The sequence below is a fragment of the Onychomys torridus genome, chromosome 2 (genome assembly GCF_903995425.1).
Source record: "Onychomys torridus chromosome 2, mOncTor1.1, whole genome shotgun sequence".
NCBI lineage: Eukaryota > Metazoa > Chordata > Mammalia > Rodentia > Cricetidae > Onychomys > Onychomys torridus.
Window position 1 is genome coordinate 145,520,247 of NC_050444.1, and position 17,117 is coordinate 145,537,363.

Below are 17,117 nucleotides of genomic sequence, written 5' to 3' on the forward strand. Positions count from 1 at the left end.
CCAAAGTTTCATAATATACCTAGTTATCCTAAATTATGTCCACACTGAACAAACATACAGCAAGATTCATGTCTTGAATGAGAAGCTGAAACAGACAAATCTTAAGGCTCTTTTCAATCATAAAATGTTACATCTATTAGTAAAGGGCAACAAACACTTTTTAAAGGAATAGAACTTTACAAGTTAACAAAAAATCCTAATCTGTGTGGTGATATTTTTATTCTCACATTCATTTACATTATCTACTTGAAAGACATAAGCACATCTCCTTCGAATATGAACTATACAGCATACAATGTCAATTCTCCTGTTACAGCTGGGACACTGACTCAAATATAATAGCAGCCCAAGGCAGTGTTCACTGGCACTACTCCAGTGGTTCTGGTAAATCGATTAGATGCCAATCTAATCCAGAAAGCCAACAGGACTTTGTAGCACTGAAAGGAAACTTATTTTCTCGTTTTTGTGCCAAATCTAGCTAAGGAGTCTACAAAACAAACTGGAAAATAGTAAGCGGGCGACACACATCACATTCTAATATTACTCACAACGTGTAGACTGTTTCTAATTTAAAGAAAAGAAAAGCAAAACATTAATTATCTAAAACTAATATATTTTACTGGCCCTCAAAACCCTTCTTCATTAGAGTTATAAAATTCTGTTTGTCCTTCAGAGTGACAGATATCATCTTATCTCTGTCCTATGTACACTGTGTTTGGATCCATGATATAGTTCCTTTAAAGACCACCAATTTAAAACCTCTAAACTGGGGGGCTGCAGAGATATCTCAGTGGTTAAGAACACTTGCTGTTCTTGCAGAGGACCCAGGTTCAGTTCCTAGCGCGCACACACACACACACACACACACACACACACACACACACACAGGCTCACAAACACCTGCAATTCTAGAATTCTAGTTCCAAGGGACCTGACATTCTCTTTGGGCTTTCCAGGACACCAGGCACACATGCTGTGCCATACATGCATGCAGACTGTGGAGGTTTGAATGAGAATGGCCCCCATAGGCTCATATAGGGGACTGTTTGGTCCCCAGTTAATGGAACTCTTTGGAAAGGATTAGGGGTGTGGCCTTGCTGGAGTGGGCGTGGCTTTGTTGGAGGAAGTGTGTCACTGGGGGTAGGCTTTGAGGCTTAAAAAGCTCACGCCTGGCCCAGTCTCTCACTATCTCTGCCTGTAGCTTTCCTATCAGATGTGAGCTCTCAGCTACCGCTCCAGCACCATGCTTGCCAACCTGCCACCTAACCCCTAGCCAGGACGATCATAGACTAAACCTCTGGAACTAGAAACAAGCCCCTTATTAAATGCTTTCTTGCCGGGCATTGGTGGCGCACGCCTGTAATCCCAGCACTCAGGAGGCAGAGGCAGGCGGATCTTTGTGAGTTCGAGGCCAGCCTGGTCTACAAAGCGAGTTCCAGGAAAGGCGCAAAGCGACACAGAGAACCCTGTCTCAAAAATCAAAAAAAAAATAAAAAAAAAAAAAAAAAAATATATATATATATATATATACTTTCTTTTATAAATTGTCTTTGTTATGATATTTCACCCCAGCAATGGAACAGTAACTAAGACAGGCAAAACACCTATACATATTAAAAAATATATAATTTTTTTAAATTCTAAACTGCAAATATTAACTAATAATTATCATAAATAAAAATTAACTGAACTTCATTATGTGACAGAAATTCTTTTTTTATTTTCCATCTTTATATAGCTTATATTTTTTTATTACACTATTTTTTAAGGACTTTCTCTGCCCTTTTTCTTTTCTCTCCCAAGCCTGTATATATTTTGTTTTGTTTGTCTCATGTAATCTAGCCTAGCCTTGAACTGCTTGTTGGCTAGTTTCATGTCAACCTGACACAAGCTGGAGTCACCTGAGAGGAGGAACTTCAACTGAGAAAATGCCTCCATAAGATCCGACTGTAGGGCATTTTCTTTTTCTTTTTTAATTACTCATGATATTCATTAATTACACTCATAATACTAATTACATTTGTGGTATTCATTGATTACATTTGCAGTAGTCATTCAGTAACTATATTTATGATATTCATTAATTACATTAATTGTGCTGATGTATTACATTCATGATATTATGTCCTGATACTACTGTCCATTTATGGGACTTTTCCATCACACAAAACAGAGATTCTGTACTCAGGAAACCATTGCTTTATATTCCTTTCTTGAGATAACATCTAATCTTTCTGTCTCTATGAATTTGTATAGTCTATATATTTCATGTAATACATTCTATAATATTTGTCCTTTTTTGAATGTAAAAACATTTTATGTACAACTGCAAGAGAAATAATAAACAGATAGCTTGAACATAAAAGAGATTATAATTCAAAAAGTCCTGGGTTATTTTAAATAGTAAAATATTTTCTCTGGGGGGCTAGAGAGATGGCTCAGAGGTTAAGAGCACTGGCTGCTCTTCCAGAGGTCCTGAGTTCAATTCCCAGCAACCACATGGTGGCTCACAACCATCTGCAATGAGATCTGGTGCCCTGTTCTGTATAATAATAAATAAATAAAAATTTTTAAAAATATATTTTCTCTGTAGAAAATAGAAAAAATGGTAACATTTCCCAATAAGCCCTTTTAAGCCAAACGATAGCTGAATTATACATATAAATATTGATTAGATTCTGGAATACAGAAACCCGTCTTCATCTATTCTAAACTGCAAATATTAACTAATAATTATCATAAATAAAAATTAACTGAACTCCATTATGTGACAGAAATTCTTAAAGAGATATACACACCACCTTTACCAATATGGTAAAAGTACAAGTCAGGTATGGTGGAAGCACTTGGGAGGTCGAAGCATGTGGATGAAGAATTGAAGGTCATCCTTGGCTACATAGTAAATCTGGGGTTAACCTGGATAACACAATATCCTATCTCAAAAGAAGAAAAAAATACACACACGTGCACACACACACATACACATACACACACGTATATGATATTTTTATATGACAAAAAAGGGAGAACTGTGTCTCAGATTCTCTTCAGAAATACACAGTATCTAAAATATTGTCTGCATACGTTTTCACCAGACAACTAAGTATCAAGAGGAATTCACTGTCATAAGGACAACACAGCACAACCAGAACCAATGTAGTTCACGGTATTACTAGTTAGAATCCTTTGAAATAGCAAAACTATTACATAGAAATTTACGGATTTAAAAATAGGTGAGATTCTCATTTTTAAAGTTAGTTTTTAAATGATTATTCCTTGGAATAAAGGCACAGTTCCAAAGTAACATCTTAATTTGTTTGTTCTATTGACCAGAGTTGAAGCCTACTCTCATTTAAGTATGCAAGGAAGGTTTTTCTGCCAGTCAACTACATTGATATTCCTATGACATTTCAAGGACTATGCAGTGGAACAAATATAAGAAAGGTTGGGAGAATGAAATCCATAAAGCTGCATGTTACCTAATGTGGTGTTGTGATATAAAAAGAAATACACATTTGTTCTATGTTCCAGCTCCTAAAATTCTTGAAATCACCAGTAATGAGTGCCTTTTCCATGCTACAGAGATAACGGATGGCCAAGTCTCCTGGAAAAGCCTGGGATGAGGGCTGCTTGCAGAGGGACCAACTTTTAGTCTCATCCCTCAGCCTCCTGGGAGAGGAAAACGGCTGAAGACTGAGTTAATTGCCAGTGACTGACAGTATAATACATCACAGCTATGTAATGAAGCTGCCTATCTGTTGTTGGAATCACAAGCCAAGGAACTAGACATGAGGATAAGGCTATGGTGGATGCTCCAGCTTCAGGTAGGCACTGAAATGGATACCCTTGCCTGTGCTACACAGAGGAGAAATGAGCCATTTCACAAAGCTTTTTCGTGACTCTGACTGCAGATCATGAAAAAGTTTTAAGTCACTAAGTTGAAAGTGATTGATTATATAGCAAAAGATAACTTGTAAGAGCTTGTGGTTTAAAAAAAATACATAGAAAAGAAAAAAGAAAGAAAAACCTTAAGGTCTTTAAAATGCACTACACAGACTGGTAGTGTATGGAAACTAGCAAACAAACCGACAAAGACAAGAGAGAGGAAATTCTACATTATCATAAGGAAGGACCTTGAATGAATACATACCTGGTGGGGTATGTAGCTCAGTGGTAAAATGTTGGCATGTTTGAGGTTCTAAATTCAATTCCTGGCTTGGGGGGTAGGATGTGTTCCCATCAAAAGAATGAGAAGACAAGCCACAGAATATAAGAGAATTATATCATACGTCTGAGAAAGATCTGCTTTACAGAATATAAAAATTCTTGGTTAGTTAAGCTAACACAGACCTGTAATTACAGCATGCGGAAGACTGAGACAGGAGCATCAGGGGAGGGGTGGGGAGACAGGGGTGTGTACAAGAGGGAAGGAGGAAATGGTTTTTCCACCAGACAGCAGATATGCGTGGCAAGCCAAGAAAGGGATACATCCCAAACACGACCACATCCTGAAGTAGGGGGTGTTACCTTCTAAGTCCTATTACAGAGAGCCATACTAGTACTGCACGGGTTTCCCTGTTAAATCTCTAAAGGCTAAGCCTATAAGATGGGAACAGCATGTTCCAGGCGGGCCTTGGCTGTGTACTACATGAGCATTGAGAGAGAAGCTCTCCACTGGGACAGAAATGAAAGAGAAAGCTGCACTCCCTGAGGTCAGCAAGGAACTCCCCAGGGGAAGGAGAGTCTTTAGGAACAGAAGTCTTTACTATGATCTCCAATTACTCTGTCCTACATAGAGAAACTTTCAAAACCAAGTCTGGATGATTCGTTTTATTTAGTAGGATAGAAGACGTTGTTGTTGTTGTTGTTGTTGTTGTTGTTGTTTCCTATCAAAATATAACATTACTGAAAACCCAGGTCTGACTCCAAAACCTGTATCCATACTGGCTCCAACATCACATTGCCCTCAAAATACTGGCCAGGCATGATGCACACACCTTTAATCCCAGCACTCTGGAGGCAGAGGCAGGTGGATCTCTGTGAGTGGTGAGGCCAGCCTGGTTGATATAGTGAGTTCTAAGAAAGCCAGAGCTACATAGAGAGACCCTGTCTCAAAAAAAAAAAAGACAGCAACCACAAATGCATCCTCAAGGTGCTATGAGCGGAAAAGTACAGGACAGAGTCACCCAGAGAAAATGAAGGAAGGAGGAAGGGGTATTGTCAACAAAGCAATACAAATCCTTTGAGGGATGGAGAGATGGCTCAGTGGACAAAGTGCTTGTCATGCAAGCATGAGGGATTTGAGTTCAAATCCCTAGAACCCATATAAAAGGCAGCTGTGACAGCCACCTGTAATTTAAGCACAAAGCACAAGGAATCCCCAAGCTCACTAGTTAAACTAGCTGGAACTGGCTAACTCTGGGTTCAAACGACTCTGCCTCAACATATAAAATATAGAGTAATCAAAGACACCCAAAGTCAACTTTGGGCCTCCACACACATATGCAGAACCCCACCCACTCACCCCTCACCCACACACACTCTGAACTCATGAACACATATACATGATCACACACTCTACACACACACACACACACACACACACACACACACAAAAAAAAAAAAAAAAACTTTGAGGACTGATATCAAAGAAAAATATTTGGCTAGGTGTGGTGGCTGGCATATACCTTTGATCCCAGCACTGGGAAGGCAGAGCCAGAGAGATCTGTGAATTTGAGGCCAGCCTGGTTTACACAGTAAGTTCCAGACAAGGCAGGCTACATAGTGAGGCCCTGTCTCAAAAAAAAAAAAAAAAAAAAAAAAAAAAAGATTTAATTAGTCCAGGAGATGTGCAGGGTAGTGCCTGATTTGTCGCTAGCATTCAATATGTGCTAGTCCCTATATTAGAAACAAAGGCCTGAAGCAGAAAAATGTTGCCTTAAGCGCTGTCCTTCAAGCTCAAGCACAATGCTACTAGAACAGAGATCTTAAAGAGTCAAAAAACTCCACAAATTTCCTTGTTGAAAGTTCCTCCAATGGGAGGCCGGGGGAACCCATGGCTGATGTGTAGAACTGAAACACAAATATAATAATAATAATTTAAAAAAAGTTCCTCCAAGCAGAAAGAGAACCAGGATTGGGGCGACTTTACATAACTGAGGGCAGGAACCCAGCTCAGGGCAGAGCCAGGCGTTGTGCCGGCAGAAGGGGCTCTGAGTTTAATAGTCGGCACTAGGAAGAACAGTCTCGGTTCTCTGTTTCAACTGGAAACAGGAACATAATACTTCTCCAAAACGTGTAAAAAGCAAAAGTATATGTACGTTCATGATTTGATTAAACTGCATTTTTAAAATATTTACTTACAAAAAACGAGGTACTGTGTCTTCCTCAAAAGATTTGAGATTAAGATTTTAGACAGCTTGAGTAAAAGCTGCCTTGAAAAACACCCTCCCAAAGCAAACCCCTTCCTGTTTTTCAAATGTGTATGTTTACTTTCACATCTGCTTCAAAAGATAAAAGCAACAATGGGGACACCAACCACATACCCATGTCCTTCCTACCAACCCGGAAATGAAGCTATGAAGCCAGACTTGCTGTGAAATGGGTCTTTAGGAAACTCATGCACAGGCTAACACTCAAATGAAAGCTTGAACATTTCAGTATGAGTCTGAATCAAATCCAACAACTAACACTAGACAAAACTGATGCTGTCTATATAACCATATTACATATTTACATATAGCAATTATCCGGATATCCAATTTCAGTAGAAACAGTTAGAAGAAAGACACAAAACAAGATGTCTCAGTGGGTAAACATTCTACCCAAACCTGGCAACCTGAGTTCAATCCGAGAACCCACATAAAGATGGAAAGAGAACGGATACCACAAAGTTTGCTTCTGGTCTCCACACATGCAAACAGCATTCACATGTACACACACACACACACACTCTCACACTCACACAAAACTACAGTAATAATAATCGAAAATATTTAAAAGAGGGGACTAAAGAGTGTATGTATGTATTTATATAGAGCCTAGAATGATGGCAAACACCTGCAATCCCAGCATTTGAGAAATGAAGGCAAGAGATCAGGATTTCAAAGTCACCCTCAACTACATAACAACTTTCAAAGCCAGCCTGAGGTTACATGAAACTCTGCCAGAAAGGAAGGAAGGAAAGAAGGGAGGAAGGGAAAAGAGAGGGAGGGAGGGAGAGAGGGAGGGAAGGAGGGAGGGAGAGAGGGAGGGAGGGAGAGAGGGATAAAAGGAAAGCCAGCCACTAAAACAAAAAACAAAAAGCAGAGATGATTCCCCTTCATGTCCATGAGGTCATATTTTATTAAAAGAAAAGAGAAATAGTATTTATCTAATATCTCTGTGTGATGGGCACATACTATGTATGTATAACCAGAAATGTGGATGTTACCTCATTTTACATGAGGAGTACAAGCACAGAAAAGTACTTTCACAAGGTAAGAATTATTAAGAACTCATCAGTTGTGACAGGAGAGGGTTTACATCCAAATTCCTATCCCCCATTGCTCATGGGCATGCTGAACAAGCAAAAAGGGTCCCAGGAAAGACTTCTCTCTTGAAGCCAATTTTCACTTGTGAAATTTTGAACAAGTTACTTAACTTTTAACTCATTACCTAAAATGTAAAGTAGGATTAATAACACTCCAATGACCTGTGATGAGGCTTAACTATGAAAATCATCATGATGATCATGTATCTGGTGTTGGCATGATTCTTAGTACTTCACATAGTATTAAGGATATGGCTCACAGTAGGGTCTTCCCTAGGATGTGCCAGCACCACAAAAAAAAAAAAAAAAAAAGGGAAATACTCATAAACTTAATCCTACATTTAACTCATTTAGTCATAACAACATTAGAGGTATAGTATCCCTACATTATAGAATGAATAAAATGTTACAGATATGCATTAACTTGCCCATAACCACTAACTACTTACAGAGTGGCACAACTAGAACCGAAAACAAAGCACTCCACCCCAAAGCCCGTATTCTTTAACATCTGTATTATATCTATAAAGTACCCAGCACAGAGCCTGGGCCATATTAAATCATCAATGAATGCGGACATTATTTACCTGGCATACTAAATAGGTCCAGTAAATACTGTTGGGGATATATGTTAAACCACAGAGAAAAGCCAGAATGTAAATACAGGTTGATTCTGCTTTTTCCATAAGTATGTGCCTTTCCATGACAGAACCACTCCTACACTTGTGTGTATGTGCCCAATCAGTCCTACTAACACCAAATCATTAATCTCCTTTAGGGCAGGATCATGCCATCTACATTCTTTTATGATCACATATATTCACAGGATCCTGCTCATCATAGATAATTAATATGCAATGAATGAATGAGTATACTGTTTATTCCTCTTCTCAAAATTCTTCCAAGATCTCCCCCTCCCAAGCTCACAGTAACATACAAAGACATTAACACAAAGTACTGGAAGGTTTACTCTTTATACCTATGACCTATCTGAACTCAACTCCAACCCTACATCATTCTGACTCACTGTGCTCACTAACTTACTGTTTCTCAAACACAAACATGGGAGGTGAGATAGCTCCACCTGATAACCTGGGCCTGATCACAGGAACCCATGGTAGAAAGGGAGAACCTGACCTCCACACCCACACAATGGCATTTGCTGGTGTTTATGTACACACACACACACACACACACACACACACACACACACACACAAATTAAACTGTAAAAACCACAGTTCATGTTGCCTACACTGCTGGTTCTCCAGATACTCCTTACTTCCTTCAGAATTCTGCTCAAATGTCACCTTGTCAGAAAGGCCATCTCTGACCACTATGATCTAAAATATTAACCCCCCAACCTTAGTCTTTGTCCTCTTACTCCACTTCCACCATTCCTCAGTAAAATCCAATGACTTACATATTTATCTGTACACTCTCACTAAAATGTAACCTATAGGCAAGGTGTGGTGGCAGTGTTTCCCTATAATGCCAGCACTCAGGGTGATGGGCAGGAGGATCAGAGGTCAAGACCAGCCTGGGCTACATAGCCCTGTCTCAAAACAAAACATCAAGGACTGGGGATATACCAGAAAGGTGGACAGCTTGCCTAGCATGCACAAGATGCTAGAGGTTCGATTTTCAGCACCACATACACACACACCAAAACAAACAAAAACCAAGAACAAAATGCCTAAGAGCTGGACAGATAGCTCAGTGGTTAAGAGCACTAAGTTGCCGGGCGGTGGTGGCTCACGCCTGTAATCCCAGCACTCAGGAGGCAGAGGCAGGCGGATCTCTGAGTTCGAGGCCAGCCTGGTCTACAAAGCGAGTTCCAGGACAGGCTCCAAAGCTACTGAGAAACCCTGTCTCGAAAACCAAAAAAAAAAAGCACTAAGTTTAGCTCCCAGCACCCTTGTCAGACAGCTCACAAGCACCTTTAACCCAGCTCCAGAGAAAAACACACCCTCACGCCACATCTTGAGAATATTTAGGCCCATGTGTTAGGAACCCCAGTGGTTATGTTCCACTCCCAATAAAATATAGTCCTGTAAGTCTAATTTTAGGAACAAATGGGGGGGGATATAAAAAATCAGATTTAGCCCAGGGAAACCTGTGTACTAGAATAGCAAAGGGGGCTCATTATCTTTCTTTTCTTTCCTAATTTTAATCTTCCAGATTTGTTTCCAAGAGCTAATAACATATGTAAACCCCCAAGGATCCATAGATGCCTAAAGCCAATGGGAAAAGGTAATTGGGAACAGGATATTTACAATGTCAAGGTTTTTCCACAACTACTAAAAATGTACACCACTCCACAGAAATCTGTGGTTACCACTTTAACGAGGTGACCAAATTAGCAACACAAATTGTGGACCAGCCGGACATTATGAACTTCCTGGTGTGATTCAAAATGAAGAACACAACATCATGCAGAAGTCTTGCCAAAAACGTTTAACCTGTGTCTAATCAAACCTACAGAGATAAATTTTCAGTTTATAGGAAACAAAGCAAAGCAGAACAAATTAAACAAAATCTCAAGGGAACAATCAGGCAAATTCAGAATAGAACATTCTACAATCAGCTGGCACCAGGACTTATCAAAATTAATGACAAGTAGGGGGGTAAGTACTGTTCTAGATTAAAGGAAATGGAGGAGATATGATCAAATATTTACATTTAGAAATCTAAGGAGGGCGGCTGAGACAGCACAGTGAGTAAACACACTTGCATGTAAGTCTGGCCACTTGAGTTCAATCGCTGGAAATTACATAAGGTGAAAAAAGGAGAGAACTGACTCCACAAAGTTGTCTTCTCGCCTCTATACATGCACCCACACATAAACATCATAGATATACACATCACCAATAAATAAAAAAAATTTAAATCTAACTGGGGACATGTGAATTTGGGCTGGGTATTGACTGATATTATGGAATATTGTTACTGTCTTGGGTATATAGCCATGTGTTATGCTTATGTAGGATGGTAGCTTTATTCTTCAGAAATGTATACCAAAATGTTTTGGGAGTATAAAGTACCAAGACTTCTTCAACTTTCTTTCCAAGAAAATATCATACAGAAGGATAGAGGAAGGAAGGAAAGAAGGAACAAAGGAAATAAATATGAATCTAAAAACCATTACAACACAGATCATAAATCTTAATTATCCTGACATTCACATCATAGTATGCACCCTATGTTATAAATCTTGCTATGCACTAAGCCATATCTGCACTGGGGGAGGGAGGTGCAGGAAAGGCATAGTGATAATCCTTTGCTTTCTAGAAGCTGACTGTCTTACTGTGAGTACCAGTATCATATGACATATCTGGCAAATATGCAAATGCTGCAAGAGCTCAAAAGAACACCAATAAACCTTCAGAGACTAAAATATCTTTGGAATCATTTCCTTGCCCGAAGTACACCTCCTTTATCTACTTGGTAACAAATGATTTTTTTCTACCTAACAAAATTATCGGAGACTATGGAAACATAAACTGTGTGTGTTTTGCCTGTAAGGAGCACAGGGTATGATTTTAAAAATAAAATACTGCTTCCATTTCCACTGAAAAAGCTACTAATAGACTATGTGGATGTTCTCGCCTCCCAGAGCAATTGTGTTATTTTGAGTGCTGAGGATGCCAAGAAAGCTGGGAGACTTAAAAATAACCTAACAAAGCGCTCATTCCAATACCAGATGGAAAAAAATTACTCTAAAGACACATGTGTGGGAGGACATATATACAATATCACATGATACCGTGCAAAAAAAATTTATGTCATTACATAATACTATCAGGATTGGCAGGACTCTGCAGGTAGTAAGCTAGCAACAGTGTCAATTCTCTGAATCACTTTTTAAAAAAGAGAGAATGGGCAAGCAACAGCAAGTGGGTGGTAGAGAGAAAGGGAAAAGGAAGGAGAAAGCCTTCACTGGAAAGCTGCCTTCATGTGTCCCTCTTGCACGCTGAAATGGTTGCCAGGTAAAATTTGAAGGCTTAAATCCTTGGAGCCTTTGACAGTTCTGCCTGTGTGTCCATATGGCCAGAAACTAAGGGTGCAACAACATGTACCCAGTGCATTACCAAGGTGAAATACCCTTCACATGAATACATGTAGCACTTCAAACCGGCAAATTAAAACACATACTTACAGAGAAACCCTGTCTCAAAAATATTAAAAAAAAGTAAAACATACACTTGACACAAGTCAAAATAGCATTTCTTTTTTTTTAATTAATTCATTTTACATATCAACCACAGATCCCCCTCTCTTCCCTCCTCCCACCCCCCAAATTAGCATTTCTTTATAAAGTGATGTACTCACACACGCGCTTAAGGTTTCATTGTGAGTACCAGTTTCAGATGACATGTCTGGCAAATAAGCAAATGCTGCAAGGCTGGGAGATGGCTTCCGCCATAAGCATAAGGACCTGAGTTTGGATCTCAGAACCCACACAAAGGCCACAGTAGAGAGTATAAATTATAAAGCAGCCACTGATTAATTTCCAACCTATTTTATCAACATAAACTCACAGTTACAGTTCTTATCCATTGCATCAGGCAATCTTTCCCCTTCAGATTCACTCTGCCAATTCCTGTAACCAATTCATTCCTGTAACCATGTCTAAGCTGCAAGTCACACAGCTAAAAAACAATTCTAATCTTTATAGAAAGCAATCACACTGGGAATCAAGAATGACTGGTAAAAGCCTAGATTAGCTGAAGGGACAGGACTCAAAGAATCCATAGCCATGGAAGGTTAAGAATAAGAATCCAATTACCAATCAAAGTTTAATCCATATGGATTTATCTTGAATATAATAAAGAGACAACTGAAAAGAACAGAACTGATTTTCATAAATGAAATAGTAGAATAAAAAATAGAAGCTGGGCAGTGGTGGCGCACGCCTGTAATCCCAGCACTTGGGAGGCAGAGGCAGGCAGATCTCTGTGAGTTCGAGGCCAGCCTGGGCTACCAAGTGAGTTCCAGGAAAGGTGCAAAGCTAAACCAAAAAAAGAAAAAAGAAAAAAGAAAAAAAAAAAAAAAGAAAAATGAGGGGCTGGAGAGATGGCTCAGTGGTTAAAAGCATTGACTGTTCTTACAGCGGACTCTGGTTTGGTTCCCAGCACCCATACAGAACCTCACAACACATGTTACTACAGATCCAAGGGATCCAATGCCTCTTCTGGCCCCGGTGGGCACCAGGCATACATATGGTACATGTACATATATGCAGGCAAACACCCATACACATAAAATAAAATTTTAAATATAATAAAGTGAACATGATGCTAGAATTTCTATAATGAACGGCATTAAAGGTAACAATCTGATTTAAAGAGAAAGGGAATGTTTGCACATCACACTTCTAATTTCTCTATTCAGGCTTCATATTTATTTTCACTTACTTTGGGGGATGTTGGTGATGAATAAGTTATTAAAGTCCTCTCAAGCCATTCTTAGCTTTATACTAGTCATAGAGTATTTTCTTATTCTCAAATATAATTACCTATTTTTCTAAACACTAAGATACTTAAAATCTTATTTAAATAAAAATAATTCAAACCAGGCAGTAGTGCCACACACCTTTAATCTCAGCACTCAGGAGGCAGAGGCAGGCAGATCTCTTTGAGTTCAAGGCCAGCCTGGTCTACATAGCTAGTACCAGGACAGTCAAGGCTATACAGAGAAAGCTTGTCTCAAAAACAAAAACAACAACCAAAAAAAACTCAGAAAAATAAGTGAAAACAAACTTTAATCATAATCTGATTCTCCCACTACACTTTTCTAAAACTGGTATTTGAAGTATCAGCAAGACTGTTCTAAATGAGATCATCACTCATGTTCTCCTTTCTCATGCCTCTATGTTCTGAACAGTACTCACTGCTATGGTTTTCCTTTACCCTTCTCACTGTGCATTCATTACACAGCAGCAGAGGAAACCAAAATACTAATCTAACTCAGTATGCTCTCCAGAGGATTTGTTACACTGCTTTTTACCTAACACTCCATGAACTCGCTCACAGAAGAGCACACGGTAAAGCCACAGCATAGGTGACACATCAAGCACTGTAACTGACAACCAAAGTGACACAGATTTGGCATCGGCTTTCTAGCTGGAAACTATCATGAGTGCAGCAATTACCTCCTAGTAATTCCAGATTACTTATAAATAATGCCTGTAATTGATCAATATGGGGGAAATCCTTGTCAAAATTTCATCACTGCAGATTTTAGTCAGAGAAAAGAGCAAAGTTGTTCATAAGAAAAGAGTAGTGGAAATTATTATTGTTTAGCTCACAAACAAAATAAGGTGACTGAGGCCATGCCCAAGCAACTGGGGGAAAACACAAGTCCTTTAGAGGTGGTGATGAAGCCACATCTGCACGTGCTCTTGAGTAATCGTGAACCCAGTAAAGACTCTTGGAAAACTACGCTGGCAGCACTAGCAGTGAGCACCACCAGCCTGCTTCTCAGCAGACAAGGAAACAGACTGCGGTCTAAACATACGCTACACTCTTCATTTCACAACCAAACTCAGGCCCTGACAGCCACTGACATCTTAAAGCTACGAAACCAAGGCATGATCACCAATTCTGTATATGCAAAAATAACGGGAAAACTCTACCCATCCCACCAAAATCTATAGGCAGAATATTCTAGATCACAATCAATGACAAGCATATTAAAAGTACCTGCAGAAAACTCAAGAATCTCGTGGCTTTTAGCCGATGTCCCTCTCAAACAATTTAACTCTGAAGCTTTCTTAGGAACAGGAAGAAAGCAAAACAAAGGGCGTCTTAAGTGCACTTTTCAGAGTATGAATTTGCTTCAAATAAAGACCATAAATTCTGGGACCAGAGAGATGGCTCAGTGCTTTCAAAATACTTGTTGCTCTTGCAGAGGACATGAGTTCAAGTTCCAGCACTCACATGATGGCTAACAACCATCTGTAACTCCAGTTCCAGGGGATCTGACAGCCCTGTCCTGGCTTCCAAAGGCACAGACATACATGCAGGCAAAATACTCACAGACATGAAATAATTTAAAGACTATAAACCCCTAGATGTAGTGGCCTCTGCCTATAATCCTATTAAAGAGGCTGAGGCCAAGGATCAGCAATTCAAGGCCACTATGGGCAACACACTGAGTTTAAGATCAGCCTGAACTATGCAACCATACCCTGTTTCAAAACAGCTATACACACTGACCAACCATGAACTAAGGAATGAGATGATGGAAAGCTAGATATGCAATTTTCAGTTTCGTTAAAGTTAAGCCAAGTGTGATGATGGCACACATATTTTCATAATCCCAGCATTGGGAAGCTGAGGCAGAAGTATCCTGAATTTGAGCGTAGACTGAGCTACATAGCAAGACTGTCTTTTTTTAAAAAAAAGAAAAAGAAAAGAAGGCTGGAGAGGGGCTCAGCAGTTAAGTGCTCTGGCTACCCTTGAAAAGGACCTGGGTTCAATTTCCAGCACCCATGTGATGGCTCACAACTGTAACTCCAGTTCCAAGGGATTTGATGCCCTCTTCTAGCCTCCACAAGCAACAGGCATGCACTTGCATAAATGTACATGCAGCCAAAACACCCATACATATAAATTTTAAAAATTTTAAATAAAAGTAGGGGTTGGAGATTTAGCTCACTAGCAGAGAGCTTGCCTAGCATGCACAAGACATTGGGTTTGGGCCTCAGCTCTGAAAAAAATAAAATTTAAAAAGACCAATGAAAAATTTAAACTCTAGCTGAACACAAGAATGTACCCATTTTGTATAAAACATTGGTATAATGCTGAAAGAATTTTAGTGAGGTCTAAAGATTTTAAGTATTTACTTCTAAGCCTGAACTTAATTATATAGTGAGGGGAAAAGCATGGTTTCATTAGTAGAAAAATCAGGTTACTATGCTGAGCCAAGGGCCAACATTGGCTTTACTCTTTAAAATCGCAAAGACATACAGTATTTCTATCCCCAGGCATCTGAACAATAGCTATCTTTATCTTAATCATGCACTTATTGAAAACACTCTGAATTATCATTTTGATTCTAAAGCAATCTGATATTCAACTTATTAAATCCATTTTTTTTCCTTCATGATATTGAGGAATCAAGCATTGGGCCTCACAAAAATCTAGGCAAGCATTCTCTGGTTGTCATTTACTGAGTGGTTACTGTGTACCTAATATTTATTATGGACTCTACATAATTTATACTAACACTTCAGGAAACTAAAAGTTTACAGCTGGCAAAGAATTGTTTTCAATTTATAGAAGTGGCCAGCTGCAGTGTCAAATGCCTTTAATTCCAACACTCAGGAGGAAGAAGCAGGCAATCTCTCTTAAGTTCAAGGCCAACCTGGTCTACATAGTGAGTTCCAGGACAGCCAAAGCTACCTAGAGAGACCCTGTTTCAGAAAAACAAAAAGAGGAAAAAGAAAAGGTAAGGAAAGTGAAGAAGTACAAACTTCTTCAAAAAGGAGCAAAATTAAGATGAGAAAGATTACATAAAGGATATGCATATCCTGCTTCACTAAAGGAATCAAACCAACTGAATTTTTTTTTTTTTTTGTTCCAGACTAAGAACAGGGAAAGTAGCACCGAGCAACATCAAGTACAGTAGACCCCAAGAGTGTACAGACGCACTAGAATAGCACTCAAGACACAAAGGTAACCAGCTCTTGCGATTTTCCCTAGAAACAGAGGGAACAAGATAGTAGCTGTGAAACCACCCAGAGCACTAAAATTTAAAAGAAAAACAAAACAAAAAGCCCTCAGCATCTCTGAAAAACACAAACACAAAAACACCCAAGTCTCCACATTTATGGTAGGGTAACAGTTCACGGAACAACAGTTGCTGTCGTGTGACCCGAAACCAGCCCGGCAGCGATTCGTTGCAGGTCATATCACTTTCTCTGCAGAGACCGCCTGTCCCCGGGGAGCAGGACCCTGTGTGGGCAGAAGCCACCCTCCAGGAGATCCGCCTGGTGATGCAACCCGAGGGTGAGCCTAGCTCCAGAATCTCCACAGGTACAGGCAGCCCAGCAAGCCAGGGAAAGATTTCCAAGCCGACAGATGCGCGAACTGAAAAAGGAGGTCACGGAGCGGAGAGAAAAGCTTTAACCCTTGGCTCGCCGGGACCCCTGAAGATTACCAAGGAAGGCACTGGATCTAGAGGGCTCTGAGGTTTGATCTGATGTTTTTAAAGATGCAGGGTCTACGGCGGGAAGGCCTGGGCTCGCTGCGAAGCTGCCCACACCCTCGGATGCCGCCTGGCTTGTGCGGTCTGCCCGGCTTCCCGGTCTGTCACCAGGGACTCCTCCGCTCCGCGGCGGCACCCAGCACCTTCGCTGGCCGCCGCTCCGCTGCCCACCTGGTTTCCTGCCTGGGCGCCCGCCCACCGCACGGTGACTGACAGGCCGGCCGGGACCCGGGACCCCTCGGCAGGGAGACACCCCACGTTTAACTTTGGGACGCCGCGGCCCCGTGCGCTCCCCGGGCCGCTGCGCCCCGCGCCCCGCGCCCCCGGCCCGGCGGCTCCTCAGGCCGCGAACTGCCCCAGCCCCCCGGCTCCCC

The 17,117-nt window shown here is 40.4% G+C and overlaps 1 protein-coding gene across 22 annotated transcripts in view; it reads right to left on the reverse strand.

Annotated features, from left to right (window-relative positions):
- Epb41 (erythrocyte membrane protein band 4.1) overlaps positions 1–17,117 on the reverse strand; it is a 165,170-nt gene that overhangs the window by 122,154 nt on the left and 25,899 nt on the right. The window lies entirely within an intron of this gene.